This window comes from Carya illinoinensis, chromosome 16 (genome assembly GCF_018687715.1).
Source record: "Carya illinoinensis cultivar Pawnee chromosome 16, C.illinoinensisPawnee_v1, whole genome shotgun sequence".
Classification (NCBI taxonomy): Eukaryota; Viridiplantae; Streptophyta; class Magnoliopsida; order Fagales; family Juglandaceae; genus Carya; species Carya illinoinensis.
This window is the reverse complement of record NC_056767.1, coordinates 14,124,263-14,140,000: the sequence shown is the minus strand read 5'-3', so window position 1 is coordinate 14,140,000 and position 15,738 is coordinate 14,124,263.

The window sequence follows — 15,738 nt, the reverse complement described above, 5'->3', positions numbered from 1 at the left end:
CCTGTGGTAATTTCTTCTCACTTAACTAGTGAACAAGAAGATAAATTGCTAGATGTGCTTAAGAAGCATAAAAAATCTATTGGTTGGACAATGGCTGATATAAAAGGTATAAGTCCCTTGGAGTGTACCCATAGGATTTATTTAGAAGATGATGCAAAGCCCTTTAGGGAAATGCAAAGAAGGTTGAATCCCACAATGAAGGAAGTGGTTAAAGATGAGGTGTTGAAATTGCTTGATGTGGGTATCATTTACCCCATCTCGGATAGCAAGTGGGTAAGTCCCATTCATGTAGTTCCAAAAAACTCTGAGCTTACCATTGTTAAAAATGAACAAAATGAATCGATTCCTACTGGGATTCCTACTGGTTGGCACATGTGTATAGATTATAGGAAGTTGAATGCCGCCACTAGGAAAGATCATTTTCCTTTGCCTTTTATTGATCAAGTGTTAGAAAAAGTTGCTGGACATGCCTTTTGTTGTTTCTTAGATGGATTCTCCGGTTACTATCAATTAGAAATAGCACCAGAGGATCAAGAAAAGACCACCTTTACTTGTCCTTTTGGTACTTTTGCTTTTAGGAGAATGCCTATTGGTTTATGCAATGCACCAGCAACTTTTCAACGATGCATGCTTAGCATTTTTAGTGACATGATTGAGAACACCCTAGAAGTGTTTATGGATGATTTTTCTATATTTGGTGATTCATTTGAGAGTTGTTTAACCAATTTACAAGCTGTTTTGGCCAGGTGTGAAGAGAAGCAATTGCTACTTAATTGGGAGAAGTGCCATTTCATGGTACAACAGAATATTGTTTTAGGATATTTTGTTTCATCTAGAGGACTTGAAGTAGATAGAGTAAAAATTGAGTTGATTTCTAAACTTCCTACACCTAAGTCAATAAAAGACATTAGATCTTTTCTTGGGCATGCGGGTTTTTATAGGAGATTTATCAAAGACTTTAGCTATACTTTTAAGCCTCTATGTAAGCTATTGATGAATGATGTAAAATTTGATTGGACACTCGAGTGTGAAGAAGCTTTTTGTCGGCTTAAAACTTTGCTAACCACTGCTCCTATTCTTCAACCTCCTGATTGGTCACTTTCTTTTGAAATCATATGTGATGCAAGTGATTTTGCTATAGGAGCTGTTCTTGGACAGCGTAGGAATAAACTTCCTTATGTCATTTACTATGCAAGTAAAACTTTGAATTTTGCTCAAAAAAATTATTCTACTACTGAAAAAGAATTACTTGCTGTGGTATTTGCTTTAGAGAAGTTTCGTGCATATATTCTTGGTTCTCCTATAGTCATTTTTACTGACCATGCAGCTCTCAAGTATTTATTGACAAAGAAAGACGCAAAACGAAGGTTGATTAGATGGATACTTTTACTCCAAGAGTTCAATATTATCATCAAGGACAAGAAAGGAGTAGAGAATGTGGTAGCCGACCATTTGTCTAGGCTCACAATTGCTGAAACTGAACAACCGATACCTGTTCTTGATTCTTTTCCTGATGAACAACCGATACCATGCAGCTCTCAAGTATTCTTTTCCTGCTGATATAGTAAATTTCTTGGTGACAGGACAAACACCACCTCATTGGAGCACTCAAGATATACGGAAATTCATGCATGAGGTGAGATCGTTTTTTTATGATGATCCTTACCTTTTCAAGTATTGTTCAGATCAAATCATTAGGAAGTGTGTGCCCAATGATGAAATTTCTGATGTCTTAAATTTTTGCCATACGGAAGCTTGTGGTGGGCATTTTTTAGCCCACAAAACAGTGGCCAAAATTCTTTAAAGCGGATTTTATTGGCCAACCATGTTCAAGGATGCCTTTAGTTTTTGTAAAACTTGTGAACCTTGTCAGAAATTAGAAGGAATCACTAGGAGAAATATGATGCCTATGCAACCCATACTAGTGATTGAAATTTTTGATTGTTGGGGGATAGATTTTATGGGACCATTTCCTTCTTCTTATGGCTATTTATACATTTTGCTTGCTGTTGACTATGTTTCTAAGTGGGTTGAGGCAATCCCTTGCAAATCTAATGATCATCAAGTTGTTTTAAAATTTTTGAAAGAAAACATTTTTGCAAGGTTTGGCATGCCTAAAGCCATAATCAGTGATAATGGCACCCATTTTTGTAACAAGCATTTCTCGGCCTTAATGAAGAAGTATGGTATCCATCACAAAATCTCTAGTCCCTATCATCCTCAAACCAAATAGACAAGCTAAACTAGCAAATAGGGAGATTAAAAACATTCTTGAAAAAACAGTTAGCCCAAACAAGAAGGATTGGTCTTTGAGATTCTCTGATGCCTTGTGGGCTTATAGAACAGCCTTTAAAACCATTTTGGGCATGTCTCCATATAGACTAGTGTATGGTAAGGCTTGCCATTTGCCTGTAGAGTTGGAACATGGAGCGTATTGGGCCATTAAGCAATGCAATTTTAATATTGACAAAGCTGGTTGTGTGAGAAAATTGCAGTTGTCTGAGTTGGATGAGTTGAGGATGGATGCCTACAACAACTCTAAGTTGTCCAAAGAAAGAATGAAGAACTTCCATGACAAACACATCCAACGTAAGACTTTTGAGTCTAATAAAAAAGTGTTATTGTACAACTCTCGGTTACACTTGTTCCCTGGTAAGTTAAGGTCTCGATGGAGTGGGCCTTATATGGTACAAACTGTTTTTCCTCATGGTGCTATAGAGATAATGAATCCTCTCAATGGTAACATTTTTAAGGTTAATGGTCAAAGGCTCAAGTCTTTTATTTCTAACTTTGTACCTGAGGAATCTACTCTACATTTGCTTGATCCTAATTGATGGTTCTTGATCTATCCATTTCTTTTCATTGTCTTCTTTTGTTCTTCAATTTTTATCTTTTATTTTGGCTGCATTCCTTTCAAAGCTATCCAGGTACTTCCTTTTCCTCTTTCCTTTAGTTTTTCTTTGAATTTTCGATTCTTCTTTTAGTTGTTTTACCCCTTAACTACTCTCTTTGTGTAAATTCTTTCGTTTCTCTTGCATCATTGAGGACAATGCTACAATCTAGTTGGAGTGTGGAAGAGAATTTATTTATCTGTTTGCATGCCTTAGACATATTTTGGTCCACTTTGGGGGAGTGTTAGTAATGAGTTGAAAGCAGATTAAATCCCTCATTCTTGAAGTTTACACGCTGGAAAGTGATTCAAAAAAAAAAAAAAAAAAAAAAAAAAGATTTGTTGAGGTCATGAAACATGTGGAATGTAGTGCAAATATGAGTATATGTCAAAAGGGGGACTTATCCATTTTATTTAGTTGTTAAACCAAGGGAAAGATGTTAAAAGTTTTGCTAAAACACACACAACACATACCTGGAAGGCTTAGAAAGACTACATTGAGTCATTGTTGGTTGATTTACACTTCAATTGTTTGAGACTCTAATGAACCATATCCCAATGGCTTAGGAAGAAATTTGAAATGAATTAAATAAGAAAAAGGACAAGCCAGGGATCAAAAATAAAATAAATAAAAAAAAAAAAAAAGAAGAAGAATCCTTTAGGTAGACTAGTGGTAAGGGCTGACTTGTGAAAGTGTGGGTAGGCGCACATTCATAGGTTTGATTCCCCCACTAGGAAATCTAAAAACATAAATTACATCTGTATAGTGGAAAAGGCTGCCTATTACCGGGGTCTTTACAAAAAAAAAAAAAGTAGGTGCCTTTCAAAGTGTAATAGCGTGAAAGCCGCCACTACAATGGTTTTGAATTAGAATAAGACCATGTGGTTTTCTTAGATTGGTTGTTGTGATTGAAATTGTTAATGTCTCTTGGTAGTCGATCTTTGTGATGACCTGCTTTTGAGTGTATTTTCGCTGAAATAATTGTTTTTATTTTAATTAATGTATCAGTTATTTATTTTAATTTATTTGCGTTTTAAAATTAGTTTTTAATTTAATTTAATTTATTTGATGTTGTGTTTTATTTCTTTTAGATGTTTTGTGGTTTTTAATCCCTTTTCGGCGGTTCGTTTTGTTTTCCCGGAGTGAGGATTGGACCTCATCCTTTCCCTGCAGCTCTTTCCTTTTTCTCTTCTTTTTCCTTTTTCTCTTTTTCCTTTTTTCTTTTTCCCTTCTTTTCTTTTTCTTTTCTTTTTCTTTTTTCCTTCCTGCTCCCGCGTCCGAACCCCCCCCGATCGGCTCTCTCTCTCTCTCCTCCCTCTCCCTCACGCCGATACCTTCTCTCTACCGGCCCACCGCCGTCCGGCCACCACTCGGCTCGCCACCGGTCCCATTTTCTTCCTCTCCCTCCGGCGCACCACCCCTCCAAAGCCCACCCCCAACCGGCCGGCCGTTTGGCCGGAAAAGCTCTCCAAAGCCTCCACGGATTTTGCTCCGATCCGCCGCCGTCGCTCCGCCTCCGGCCACCATTTCTTCACCACTTCATCACCGACTCCTTGCCGTCCTAACCCACCCATTTCTGGCCTCCAACGACCACCGGAACAGCTCCTACGAGCTTAGTTTCCGATTTGCACTTTTCGGCCATTTCCGGCGATTCCGCCGCCACCCACGGCCGTTCATCACTACCAATAGCTTCACAACCATCCCTAGACCATTCCCTATCAATTTCGTGTCCTAGTTTGTCCCCGTTCAAAAGTGGGTTTTTTCAAACCCACGACCACAGTGAATTTTCACTGTGACGTTGCTTTCCCGCCGCCGTTTGCAACGCCGCTTGTTTTCTAAAATTACCGTATAGCGCTGTAAGTATTTTCCAAACCCTATTTTCAGATTTAAATATATATCGCTCATTCAATGTATTTATTGTTGTTGGTTGTTGATTCCGGACTGAGTCCGAGGAGTTTCGGGGGTCGGATGGATGGAGGACGGAGTTGTCTGTTTAATTGATTTATGTTGTTTGATTATTTTATTATGCATTGTTATGGCATTGCATGGTGCATGCACGTGTGTTTGTATCACGACCCCAAGCCGGGATGGGGTATTATCCCGGTGGAGCTCCTCTGGTCACTCGGGAGTGGAATAAACTGAGTGATGTCCCCTGAGTTGTCGCTAGACGACGGGAGCGGGGGCTAGGGGTTGCTTGGCTACGAACGCGCCGGGCGCGGAACCGGGCATCACCCTACGCACCGACTCCATGGCCCTTCGCTGGTGAGGGCTAGAGGATGCTTGGCTACGCACGCGCGGGGCGCGGAACTGGGCATCGCTTGTTAGGTGTCACACGCGCGGTGGTACTCTGCGGTGTGGCACTGGAGCCAGGGTGTGCGGATGACCCCTACGGGAGGTCATGGTGCACGCGGTTAAAAGTGGATAATGGTTTGAGAGGCCAAATGGGACTTTTGGCGTGGTATTGGGCCAAATGGACTTTTGGCGAGATATTGGGCCAAATGTGACTTTTGGCGTGTTAGATAGAAAGGTTGTGTGTTTTTGGGCCAAATGGGTTTTTGGTGTGTGTGGAAACTGGTGTTTTATGGGCTTTGTGCATTGGGCATGTTTCATGCATCTTGTTTGAGTTTTATGTGTTTTTATCTGGTAGTGTTTGGGTTTTACTTACCTGCGGTACCATTCTTGGTTCCGTAGCTTTTGGTGCAGAGTTAGAGGACGAATAGGAGGAGGCTGAGCCCGAGGATGCAGCTCCGCCGGGTTGCTGATGCTATGTTTTATATTTGTTTAAAACTGTATTTGTGTTTTGTAATATTTTATCTATGTACATTTTAAACAACTTGTATTACGTTAAGAAAAATTCTGGTACTTAGTTATGACTTTCGCTATCCGCTGCGTGTTCTTTCGCGCACATTTGTTGCCTTTGCACATACTTGGCACCCGTCGATAGGATGGTGACCCGGGTTGTCACCATCCGGACGTCTCGATTTCCCCGTGTTCCGGCGTGGGGATTTGGGGGCGTCACAAGTGGTATCAGAGCGGTTTGGCTCTGGGTAAAACCACGTGTCCCGTAGGTAGTACCAGAATGTTTTTTTAAGTTGTGTTTTAAAATTTATGTTAAGTATAGTTGTTTTATTTGTTTTATTTGTGTGAGCTTGTTTGCTTGTTTTTATTTATTTAGTTATGTTTTTGCAAGCTGGTTTCTTTTGTTTCTTGCGGTGTAGTGTTGTTTTTGTTTTGTTGGTTTTATGATGGTTTTATTTGTTTTCTTAAAGGAGGGTCAAGAGTGGTGTTGTGGCAGGATTATGGGGAGACCAAGGAAAAATACTCAGGAGTCACAGGACAATACCTCCAGGGATGACTCCATAGCCGAAGCAATTCGGCAGATGACGGAGTTTATGCAAAAGAGTGCGAGGTCTCAACAGGCAGGGCCTTGGCCACCACAAGGACCTTGGCCACCACAAGGGGGTCCTTGGCCACCATCAGGAGGGCCTTGTCCACCATCAGGAGGGCCTTATCCATCGTCAGGAGAGCCTTGTCCGCAACAAGGAGGGTATTGGCCACAACCAGGAGGTCCCTGGCCATATCAGGGAGGGCCTTGGATGTATCCAGGAGGGTCCAGTAGCATGGTGCAAGCCAGATGCACCTATGAGCGCTTCCTGGTGCATAGGACTCCACACTTCACTGGAAATGAGGATCCACTTCAGGCTAGAAAATGGATCAAAGATCTGGAGAAAACTTTTGAGGTGTGTGGATGCACCGAGGCACAACAAGTACTCTACGCCAGCTATCTTTTGCAAGGTACCGCTTCTGATTGGTGGGATACCAAAAGGGTGCTGCTGGAATCTGAACTGGGATCTTTCGCTGCGGTGACCTGGCAGCGTTTCAAGAAGGAGTTCAATGACCGCTTCTTTCCTGCATCGGTAAGGAAGCAAAAGGCAAGAGAGTTCTCCAATCTGGTCCAAGGGGGCGCGACAGTGGAGCTGTACGCCCGGAGGTTCATAGAACTTGAGCGGTTTGCTCCTCACCTTGTCGCCACTGAGGAGATGCGAGCAGATCGTTTCCAGGAGGGGCTGCGTCATGACATACGCCGTATGGTGGTCAGCCACCGGATATCCACTTTTCAGGAGTTAGTGGATGTGGCCACCCTTGTAGAGCGGGAAAATAATCTGAGTATGGGCTCCCCTCCAGGGCATAAGAGGCAGAGTTTCTCTGGTGAAGGAAGCAGCTCGGGTTCGCCCCAGAAATTCATTCAGCGGACCGGAACTCGACCTCAAGCATCCTCAAGTGTTCGCATGGGAGGACGTGTGCCTGTTTGTGGAGCTTGTAATAGAGCTCATGAGGGCGAGTGTCGGACGAGTAGCGGACCCCAGTGTTATCGGTGCGGCCAAGTGGGACATATTGCTCGGGATTGCCCCGTCAGAGTTCAAGGAAGCCGTGGAGGTAGACACGGTGGAAGAACCAACCCGAGACAAGCAGTGCAAGCTCGGGTTTATGCTGTCACACTCGGAGAGGTGGATGATGAGGCACCAGCGACCCATGATGCTGGAGTGATCATAGGTATGGATTAATTTAATTTTTAAGTTGGATTTAATTTTTGGTGCATTTGGTTTCTTCGTTGTTTTTTTGGATTTCATGGGTTGTGTGTTTGGTTCAGGAAGAGTCCGTTTGTATGAGTTTTATGCTTGTACTTTGTTTGATTCCGGTGCTTCACGATCGTTTGTGTCTTCCACGTTTGCTCGGGTGTGTAACTTGGTCACGGGACCGTTGCCGAAGGCTATGGTAGTGGCCCTACCCGATGGTGAGATGGTGTGGTGTTCCAAGGTTGCTTTGGGATGCCCGTTAAATTTTGAGGAAAGATTCCTAGATGCTGATTTGGTGGTGTTCAAGCTGTTGGGTTTTGATATCATCCTCGGGATGGATTGGCTATACCGATATTTTGCGAGTATTAATTGCAGAAGTCGGATAATTAGCTTTCAGCTTCCAGATGGTGATTGTCTGGAATTTGTGGGGAGTAGATTAAAAGAAAATCCAATGATTATATCGGCGATTCAGGCAAGACGAGAGATTGCGTGGGGAGCGGATACATTCTTGGTGCAGATGGTGTCCACGCCGTCTGAGAAGAAGTCTTTGGCAGACATCCCAGTTGTGTAAGAATTCCCCGATGTGTTTGTGGATGACTTGCCCGGACTACCCCCTGTTCGGGAGATGGAGTTTGTTATAGATTTGGAACCTGGAGCGGCTCCTGTACATAAAGCTCCTTATCGCATGGCACCGGCTGAATTGAAAGAGTTGAAGACTCAGTTGCAAGAACTGGTAGAGAAGGGATTTATTCAGCCTAGTACGTCGCCGTGGGGTGCACCAGTTTTATTTGTTAAGAAGAAAGATGGAACCCTCCGTATGTGCATTGACTATCGGGAATTGAACAAGGTGACCATCAAAAATAAATATCCTCTCCCGCGGATTGATGATTTGTTTGACCAGCTTCAAGGAGCAGTCGTGTTCTCTAAGATTGATCTGAGGTCGGGATACTACCAGCTGAGAATCAGAGATCAGGATGTGCCTAAAACTGCTTTCAGGTCGAGGTATGGGCATTATGAATTTAAGGTGATGCCGTTTGGGTTAGCTAATGCCCCTGCAGCGTTCATGGATTTGATGAATCGAGTGTTTCGACCTTACCTGGATTCCTTTGTGGTAGTATTTATTGATGATATACTGATTTATTCACGAGATGTTGAAGAGCATGTGTATCATCTTAGTCTGGTACTTGAGAGATTGAGAGAACACCAGCTATACGCCAAGCTCAGCAAGTGTGAGTTCTGGTTGGAAGAAGTCAAATTTCTTGGGGACGTAATTTCCCGGGGCGGAGTGGCAGTTGATCCTAGTAAGGTAGAAGCCATTTTGTCATGGCAGCGCCCGACTACAGTACGTGAGATCAGGAGTTTCTTGGGGCTCGCCGGGTACTACCGAAGATTTGTAGAGGGTTTTGCTCGCCTATCCGGACCTCTCACAGCTTTGACCCGGAAGAATACAGAATTTGTTTGGTCAGAGAAATGTGAGAGAAGCTTCCAGGAATGAAGAAGGACGTTGCCTTATATGTGGAGAAATGTCACACATGCCGTCAGGTAAAGGCCGAGCATCAGAGACCTGCAGGTATGCTCCAACCCCTCCCTATTCCTGAGTGGAAATAGGATGATATCACGATGGACTTCGTAGTGGGTTTGCCCAGAACACCTAGTGGGAAGAATTCTGTTTGGGTGATTGTGGACCGGTTAACGAAGAGCGCTCATTTTCTGCCTGTTAATAACACCGACTCTTTGGGTAAGTTGACCCGTTTGTATGTCAAGGAGATAGTGCGGCTACACGGCATACCAAAGAGTATAGTGTCGGATCGAGACCCGAGGTTCACATCGCAGTTCTGGAAGAGTTTGCAGGCAGCTTTGGGTACTAAGTTGAAGTTCAGTACTGCTTATCACCCGCAGACAGACGGCCAGTCAGAGCGCACCATTCAGACCCTGGAAGACATGTTGCGAGCATGTGTCCTGGAATTCCAAGGGAGTTGGGAAAATCATTTGCCGCTCATTGAGTTTGCCTACAATAACAGCTTCCATGCGACTATTCAGATGGCTCCCTATGAAGCTCTTTATGGGAGAAAGTGCAGGTCGCCCTTGTGTTGGGATGAAGTTGGGGAGAGTAGGATAATCGGACCCGAAATAATTCAAGAGATGCAAAACCAAGTCCGGATCATTAGAGATAAAATGGCGGCAGCTCAGAGTCGCCAGAAAAGTACGCTGACACCAGGAGGAGAGAGTTGTCTTTTGAAGTTGGTGATTGGGTTTACCTTAAAGTCTCTCCCATGAGAGGTGTTAAGCGTTTTGGTAAGAAGAGGAAGCTAGATCCGAGGTACGTCGGCCCTTTTCAGATTCTGGAGAGAGTAGGGTCCGTTGCCTATAGAGTTGCTTTGCCAGATTATTTTGGGGATGTTCATGATGTCTTCCACGTATCATCCCTGAAGAAGAGCTTTGGACAGCAAGAGCCACGTTTCGTCGACCCAGCAGGTATTCAGTTGCAACCGGATCTCACTTACGAAGTTGTTCCGTCGCAGATTTTGGATTGGAAGGAGCAACAGTTGAGGCCCAAGACGATACCTTTAGTTAAAGTGGCTTGGGGAGATCCGTTAGCTCAAGACTTCTCTTGGGAGCGAGCAGCGGACATGAGGGAGCAGTACCCGTATTTGTTCGAATAAGGATGGTATGTGTCTTAATCTTGATCACAGATGGTTTATGTGTTTTCTTGTGGCTTGTTTTGAGTTGGTGGTTAATCTGCAATTTCGAGGACGAAATTGTTTTTAAGGAGGGGAGGATGTGATGACCCGCTTTTGAGTGTATTTTCGCTGAAATAATTGTTTTTATTTTAATTAATGTATCAGTTATTTATTTTAATTTATTTGCATTTTAAAATTGGTTTTTAATTTAATTTAATTTATTTGATGTTGTGTTTTATTTCTTTTAGATGTTTTGTGGTTTTTAATCCCTTTTCGGCGGTTCGTTTTGTTTTACCGGAGTGAGGATTGGACCTCATCCTTTCCCTGCAGCTCTTTCCTTTTTCTCTTCTTTTTCCTTTTTCTCTTTTTCCTTTTTTCTTTTTCCCTTCTTTTCTTTTTCTTTTCTTTTTCTTTTTTCTTCTTTTTCTTTTTTCCTTCCTGCTCCCGCGTCCGAACCCCCCCCCGATCGGCTCTCTCTCTCTCCTTCCTCTCCCTCACGCCGATACCTTCTCTCTACCGGCCCACCGCCGTCCGGCCACCACTCAGCTCACCACCGGTCCCATTTTCTTCCTCTCCCTCCGGCGCACCACCCCTCCAAAGCCCACCCCCAACCGGCCGGCCGTTTGGCCGGAAAAGCTCTCCAAAGCCTCCACGGATTTTGCTCTGATCCGCTGCCGTCGCTCCACCTCCGGCCACCATCTCTTCACCACTTCATCACCGACTCCTTGCCGTCCTAACCCACCCATTTCTGGCCTCCAACGACCACCGGAACAGCTCCTACGAGCTTAGTTTCCGATTTGCACTTTCCGGCCATTTCTGGCGATTCCGCCGCCACCCACGGCCGTTCATCACTACCAATAGCTTCACAACCATCCCTAGACCATTCCCTATCAATTTCGTGTCCTAGTTTGTCCCCGTTCAAAAGTGGGTTTTTTCAAACCCACGACCACAGTGAATTTTCACTGTGACGTTGCTTTCCCGCCGCCGTTTGCAACGCCGCTTGTTTTCTAAAATTACCGTATAGCGCTGTAAGTATTTTCCAAACCCTATTTTCGGATTTAAATATATATCGCTCATTCAATATATATCGCTCATTCAAGATTGGGGGCGTCACAATCTTGGAATTCTAACCCCATTTCCATGCACTTGAAAGAAAGCAAGCTTTGTTACATGTAATTCTTGGTTGATTAACTAAATTGTGTATAAATCTCTTAGTTGATACAAAATTCATATTAATCTATTTCCAAGTGTTCTTAAACTCAACAAGTCTATTTCATGGCATGTGATTCTCAGATTTTCTCAAGTTCGTAATTTCACCTTTGCATAAATTCATTTGTTTTATTTGCTAGAGTCTAGCAAAAAGCTAGTTGGGGGGTGTGATAAAGGGTTAGAATTGCATAATTAAGTTGTTTAAATGAGTGATTTATTTTATCAAATAAAGATTGAACACTTAATTATGCATCAAATTCTAATATTGAATGTCAAATTAATTGATGCCAATATTTTTGCACATCAAAGTCTCATATTTGCCCTTGAAATACTTAAACTATAATATCATTTCATTTATATATTGTAGGGCATTTATGGAAGGAAAGAAAGAATGGGACCTATGAGGAAATAGAAGAATTGATTATGGTTTTATGAAATCTCATCTAATAGAGATCAATTGCACTTCACTCGGACAACCAATAGCAGGAGCATGCCGAACATATCATGCTGGACGCAGCAAGTTACAGTAGAGTGGGGTTGGTTTATTTTATTTTTCACTCTCTTTTCGTTGGAGACCTTTGTGTAGCAAGGAAACTCACACATGCAGAAAACTTGGGACCACAGTAGCTCACACATGCAATAAACCTGTAGCAAGGAAACTCACTCGGACTTGCAGCAGCTGGACGTGCAGGAGATCAGTTATGTGCTGCTGGAAGGCAAGTTGTTCATTTCAGCTTTCTTGCTTCTGCACATGGAAGGTCACCATGGCATCACATGGACAACACACACTTGGAAAGCAGCTTTTGGCATGTGAAGCTGAGAGATGGAAGCACGTTAAAGATAGCAGGATGCTGGAACTCACGGATGGAAAGGAAACAAATCAACAAACACAGCCGGACAGTAACACACCACACATGCTAACCATTGCAAGGTAAATAGAACCAAGCACATGGCTGGAAGACAAGTTGTTCACTTCACCTTTCTTGCTTCTGCACATGGAAGTTGAACGTGCAGCAGCAGAGCTTTTTATTTCTCTTTCTTTTTTGGACAATTGGACGGGAAACAACAACAGAGTTTATTCCTTCTTTTTCGTTCGGGTAGCTGGCAATAGCAGGAGCTTTTACTTCTTTTATTTCTTTCCTTCTCATTGGAGATGCTGTCAGTTTTTCTTTTTTAGACTTCACCTGGTTTTCGTTTAGGAGGAGAGTAAAGTAGTCTGAAGTTTATTCATTTTCTCTTCTTTTTCATTTGGACGGAAGGTAGTTTTAGTTTTTCTTCTTGTTCTTTTTGTTCTTTTCGTTTACGCTAGCTAGACCTCAAGGTCGGCTAGTTTTCATTTATTGTATTGCTTTTACTTTGAGACCTCATGAACTAGGCGGCTTGAATTTATTTTCTTGTATTCATTTTTTTTACGTTGCAGACGAAACTCTATTTTTTTGCTTCATTTTCTGTTTTGGCTGGGACGGAACTCTGTCTCTTGCTCGACAGCTTCTTCTACCGTCCATTCAGCTAATTATTTGTTTTCTTTTTCTGCTTTTAGTTTTCAGGCTGAGGTTTACAGACCTGGGGAGATTTTTAGCTTTAGTTACTCTTTTCGTTTGGGGGTAGACTTAGAGGGTTGACGGAGAGCTTTTTTTTTTTTTTGGGACTCATCTTTTTCGTTACAGACCAAAAGGACGGCTGGAATTTTCATTTTGGATGCAGTTTTTTTTTTGTTTTCGTTTGGGTAGGGAGTCGGTGGCCTTGTGGCGCTAGTTTCATTTTTTTTGCTTTACGTTGTAGTGTTTTTCAATTGTTATTTCAGAGGACTCATTTTCAGTTTTATTATTTTTTTTAGTTGCCCAGTTTTCTTTCCTAAGTTCTTAGTTGAGTCGGCATGGAGCTTGTGGTCTTATTTATTTATTTTTATTTCTTCTCATAGATTTTTTTTATGGCTTTGCTTAGATTAATCTTTGTTGTTAGAATTATCATGTGTAGCTAATTTTTGAAGCTTGGGTTGTGGAATGAAGCTTGATTTGTTTTGGATTCTAGATCGATGCAATATTTTGTTGATAATTGTTGATTTCACTATGTTACTAGTCAGATTTAAATTGAAAATAGATTGCGGCTCTTGCTCTTGTTTTGTTGTTGACATAAAGCACAACAAAAGCTTGAAAACTATCAAAGCCTCTCTCAGTTGTTTGTTAATGTGTGTTTGACTAGTAAAGTAGAGAATCCCTTAGGAAAATATTGCAAAACTTGAGCTTAACTTTTTATCTTCCGATTAGCAATGCCTTGATTGGATTGTTAATCGAGAAAATTATCTAGAATCCGAAATAAAGAGAGTCTCGTATCCAACTCAAGTGTTCGCTAATTTGTTTTTTTTATTAGAAACTCTAATTTCAACTTCGATTATCTTTTTGCATTACATTTTAATTTTATTTTCATCTCTCATACTCGATTCATTTGTTACTCACAAATCTCTTATACGCTTTGATAACCCTTTGTCCTTGTGGAATACGATCCTGGACTTATCCTTTATACAACTTGACACTTCTACACTTGGAAGTACATTCGAAACCGAGTCAGCAACTAACTAGAAGACAAACGACTTTGTCTATATTTCATATTACGGTCGATTACTATAGATTAAAGAAGATAAGGCATACGTATAGACTTTATAGCTAATTTCAACCTACTATGCTAGTGTCAGTCAGTCTACTATGCTAGTGTCAATCTACTGTGCTAGTGTCTATTTCTACTATAAATGCGTCTATAAAAAGTGGGTCTGTATGTAAGAAAGGCATTTAGAAATCATCTGAAGCCGTTTCCATTCCCTCTCTAACTCTTCCAACTCTCCAATTTCCTCTCTTGTAATCTAAGTTTCTTTTCGTGTCAATTACTCTCAACTTCTGTGAGAATTAATCTCCTTGTAAGTATTATATTTTCAATGAAATCCATTTTGTCGTTTTCTATCTTTTATATATGCAATTGGCTGGTTTTACCGCCTATTATTATTTGTTTTCCTTCTTTATATTAAATAAGGCTGGTCATACTGCCTTATATATATATATATATAACTATTATAAATATATATATATATATAACTATTATTATTTTAATCAATATATTTTAGTATTAATTGCTTAGCTAGATGTTAATTATTTAATATTTAATATTACATTATTTAAGCGTAGTATATTTTATTATACATGTTATGTTTATAGTTTAATAATACAAAGTTATTATATATTTGTATTTTTTTAATCTAGTACATATATATATATATATTTATTTATATATATAATTTATATAGGTGTCAACATTTTAAGATTTATTTCTAGAAATTGAAATAAGGACAGATTTGAGTATATAATAACTAGAAGGTGCTGGTGAAAAATAATGTGTTATTGTGACAAAGTCTAGCCTTTTTCAAGGTCTAGTTTATTTTAATTTTTATCCTAATTATTTACTTTCATTATTTGATACAAATATTTTACATGCTTTAATGTTAAACATTAAAACAAATAGTTATCAGAGGATGAAAGGATCATACCTTTTATCATATTCTGTCTTCTATTTATGCAAAGGGCAAGTTCTTCCACCTTTTATTATTTATTTTTCTTCTTTATGTTATCAGGCTGGTTATACTGCCTTTTATTATAATAAATAAATAAATATATTATATATTTTCTAGGACACGCATATGGTATCAGAGTCATTGACTTTTATATATTGATACTGATATTTTATTTGAGACTTTATTTACTTTTTGCTATCTTATTGCTTTATTGTTATTTTATAATGAATTATTATTTTGTTCAAGCTGATTTTCATGACCGTAATGAATTAATATGTACAGAATATAATACAAGACTTGAATTAAAACATTATATGAAAGGATAAAAGATTTTAAAGAAAAATAATTAAAAATGAGACTAGATTATTGCTTAATGATGGAAAAATATGATATATATCAAAATAGACAAACGACTATAGAAAAATTTAAAGATAATTGTAAGTTCTTAAAAGCAGAAATTAAAAATATAAGAAACCACTTAAAAATTCTTGCTTTATAAAAAAAAAAAAATCAATGATACGGATATTTTTTAATAACGATAACCCATATAAAAGAGAATGAAGTATATTAAGAATCTTGTATTGGTAAGTCATGAAAATTTGTTAGTCAACCCATTTATGCCAAGACAGATTTAAGAGTAGTCCCGGTGGTGTTCCTTCAAGATCTTGATCTACTCATTTATTTTTGAATATAGGAAATCTTTGTTTTAAAAAATCTGTCTCAATAAATTTTTTTATTTAAGTCAGAATAATCTACTACTAATATAATTATAGAATCTAAACCTGATAATATTAACCAAGAAGACTATATTATAATAGACA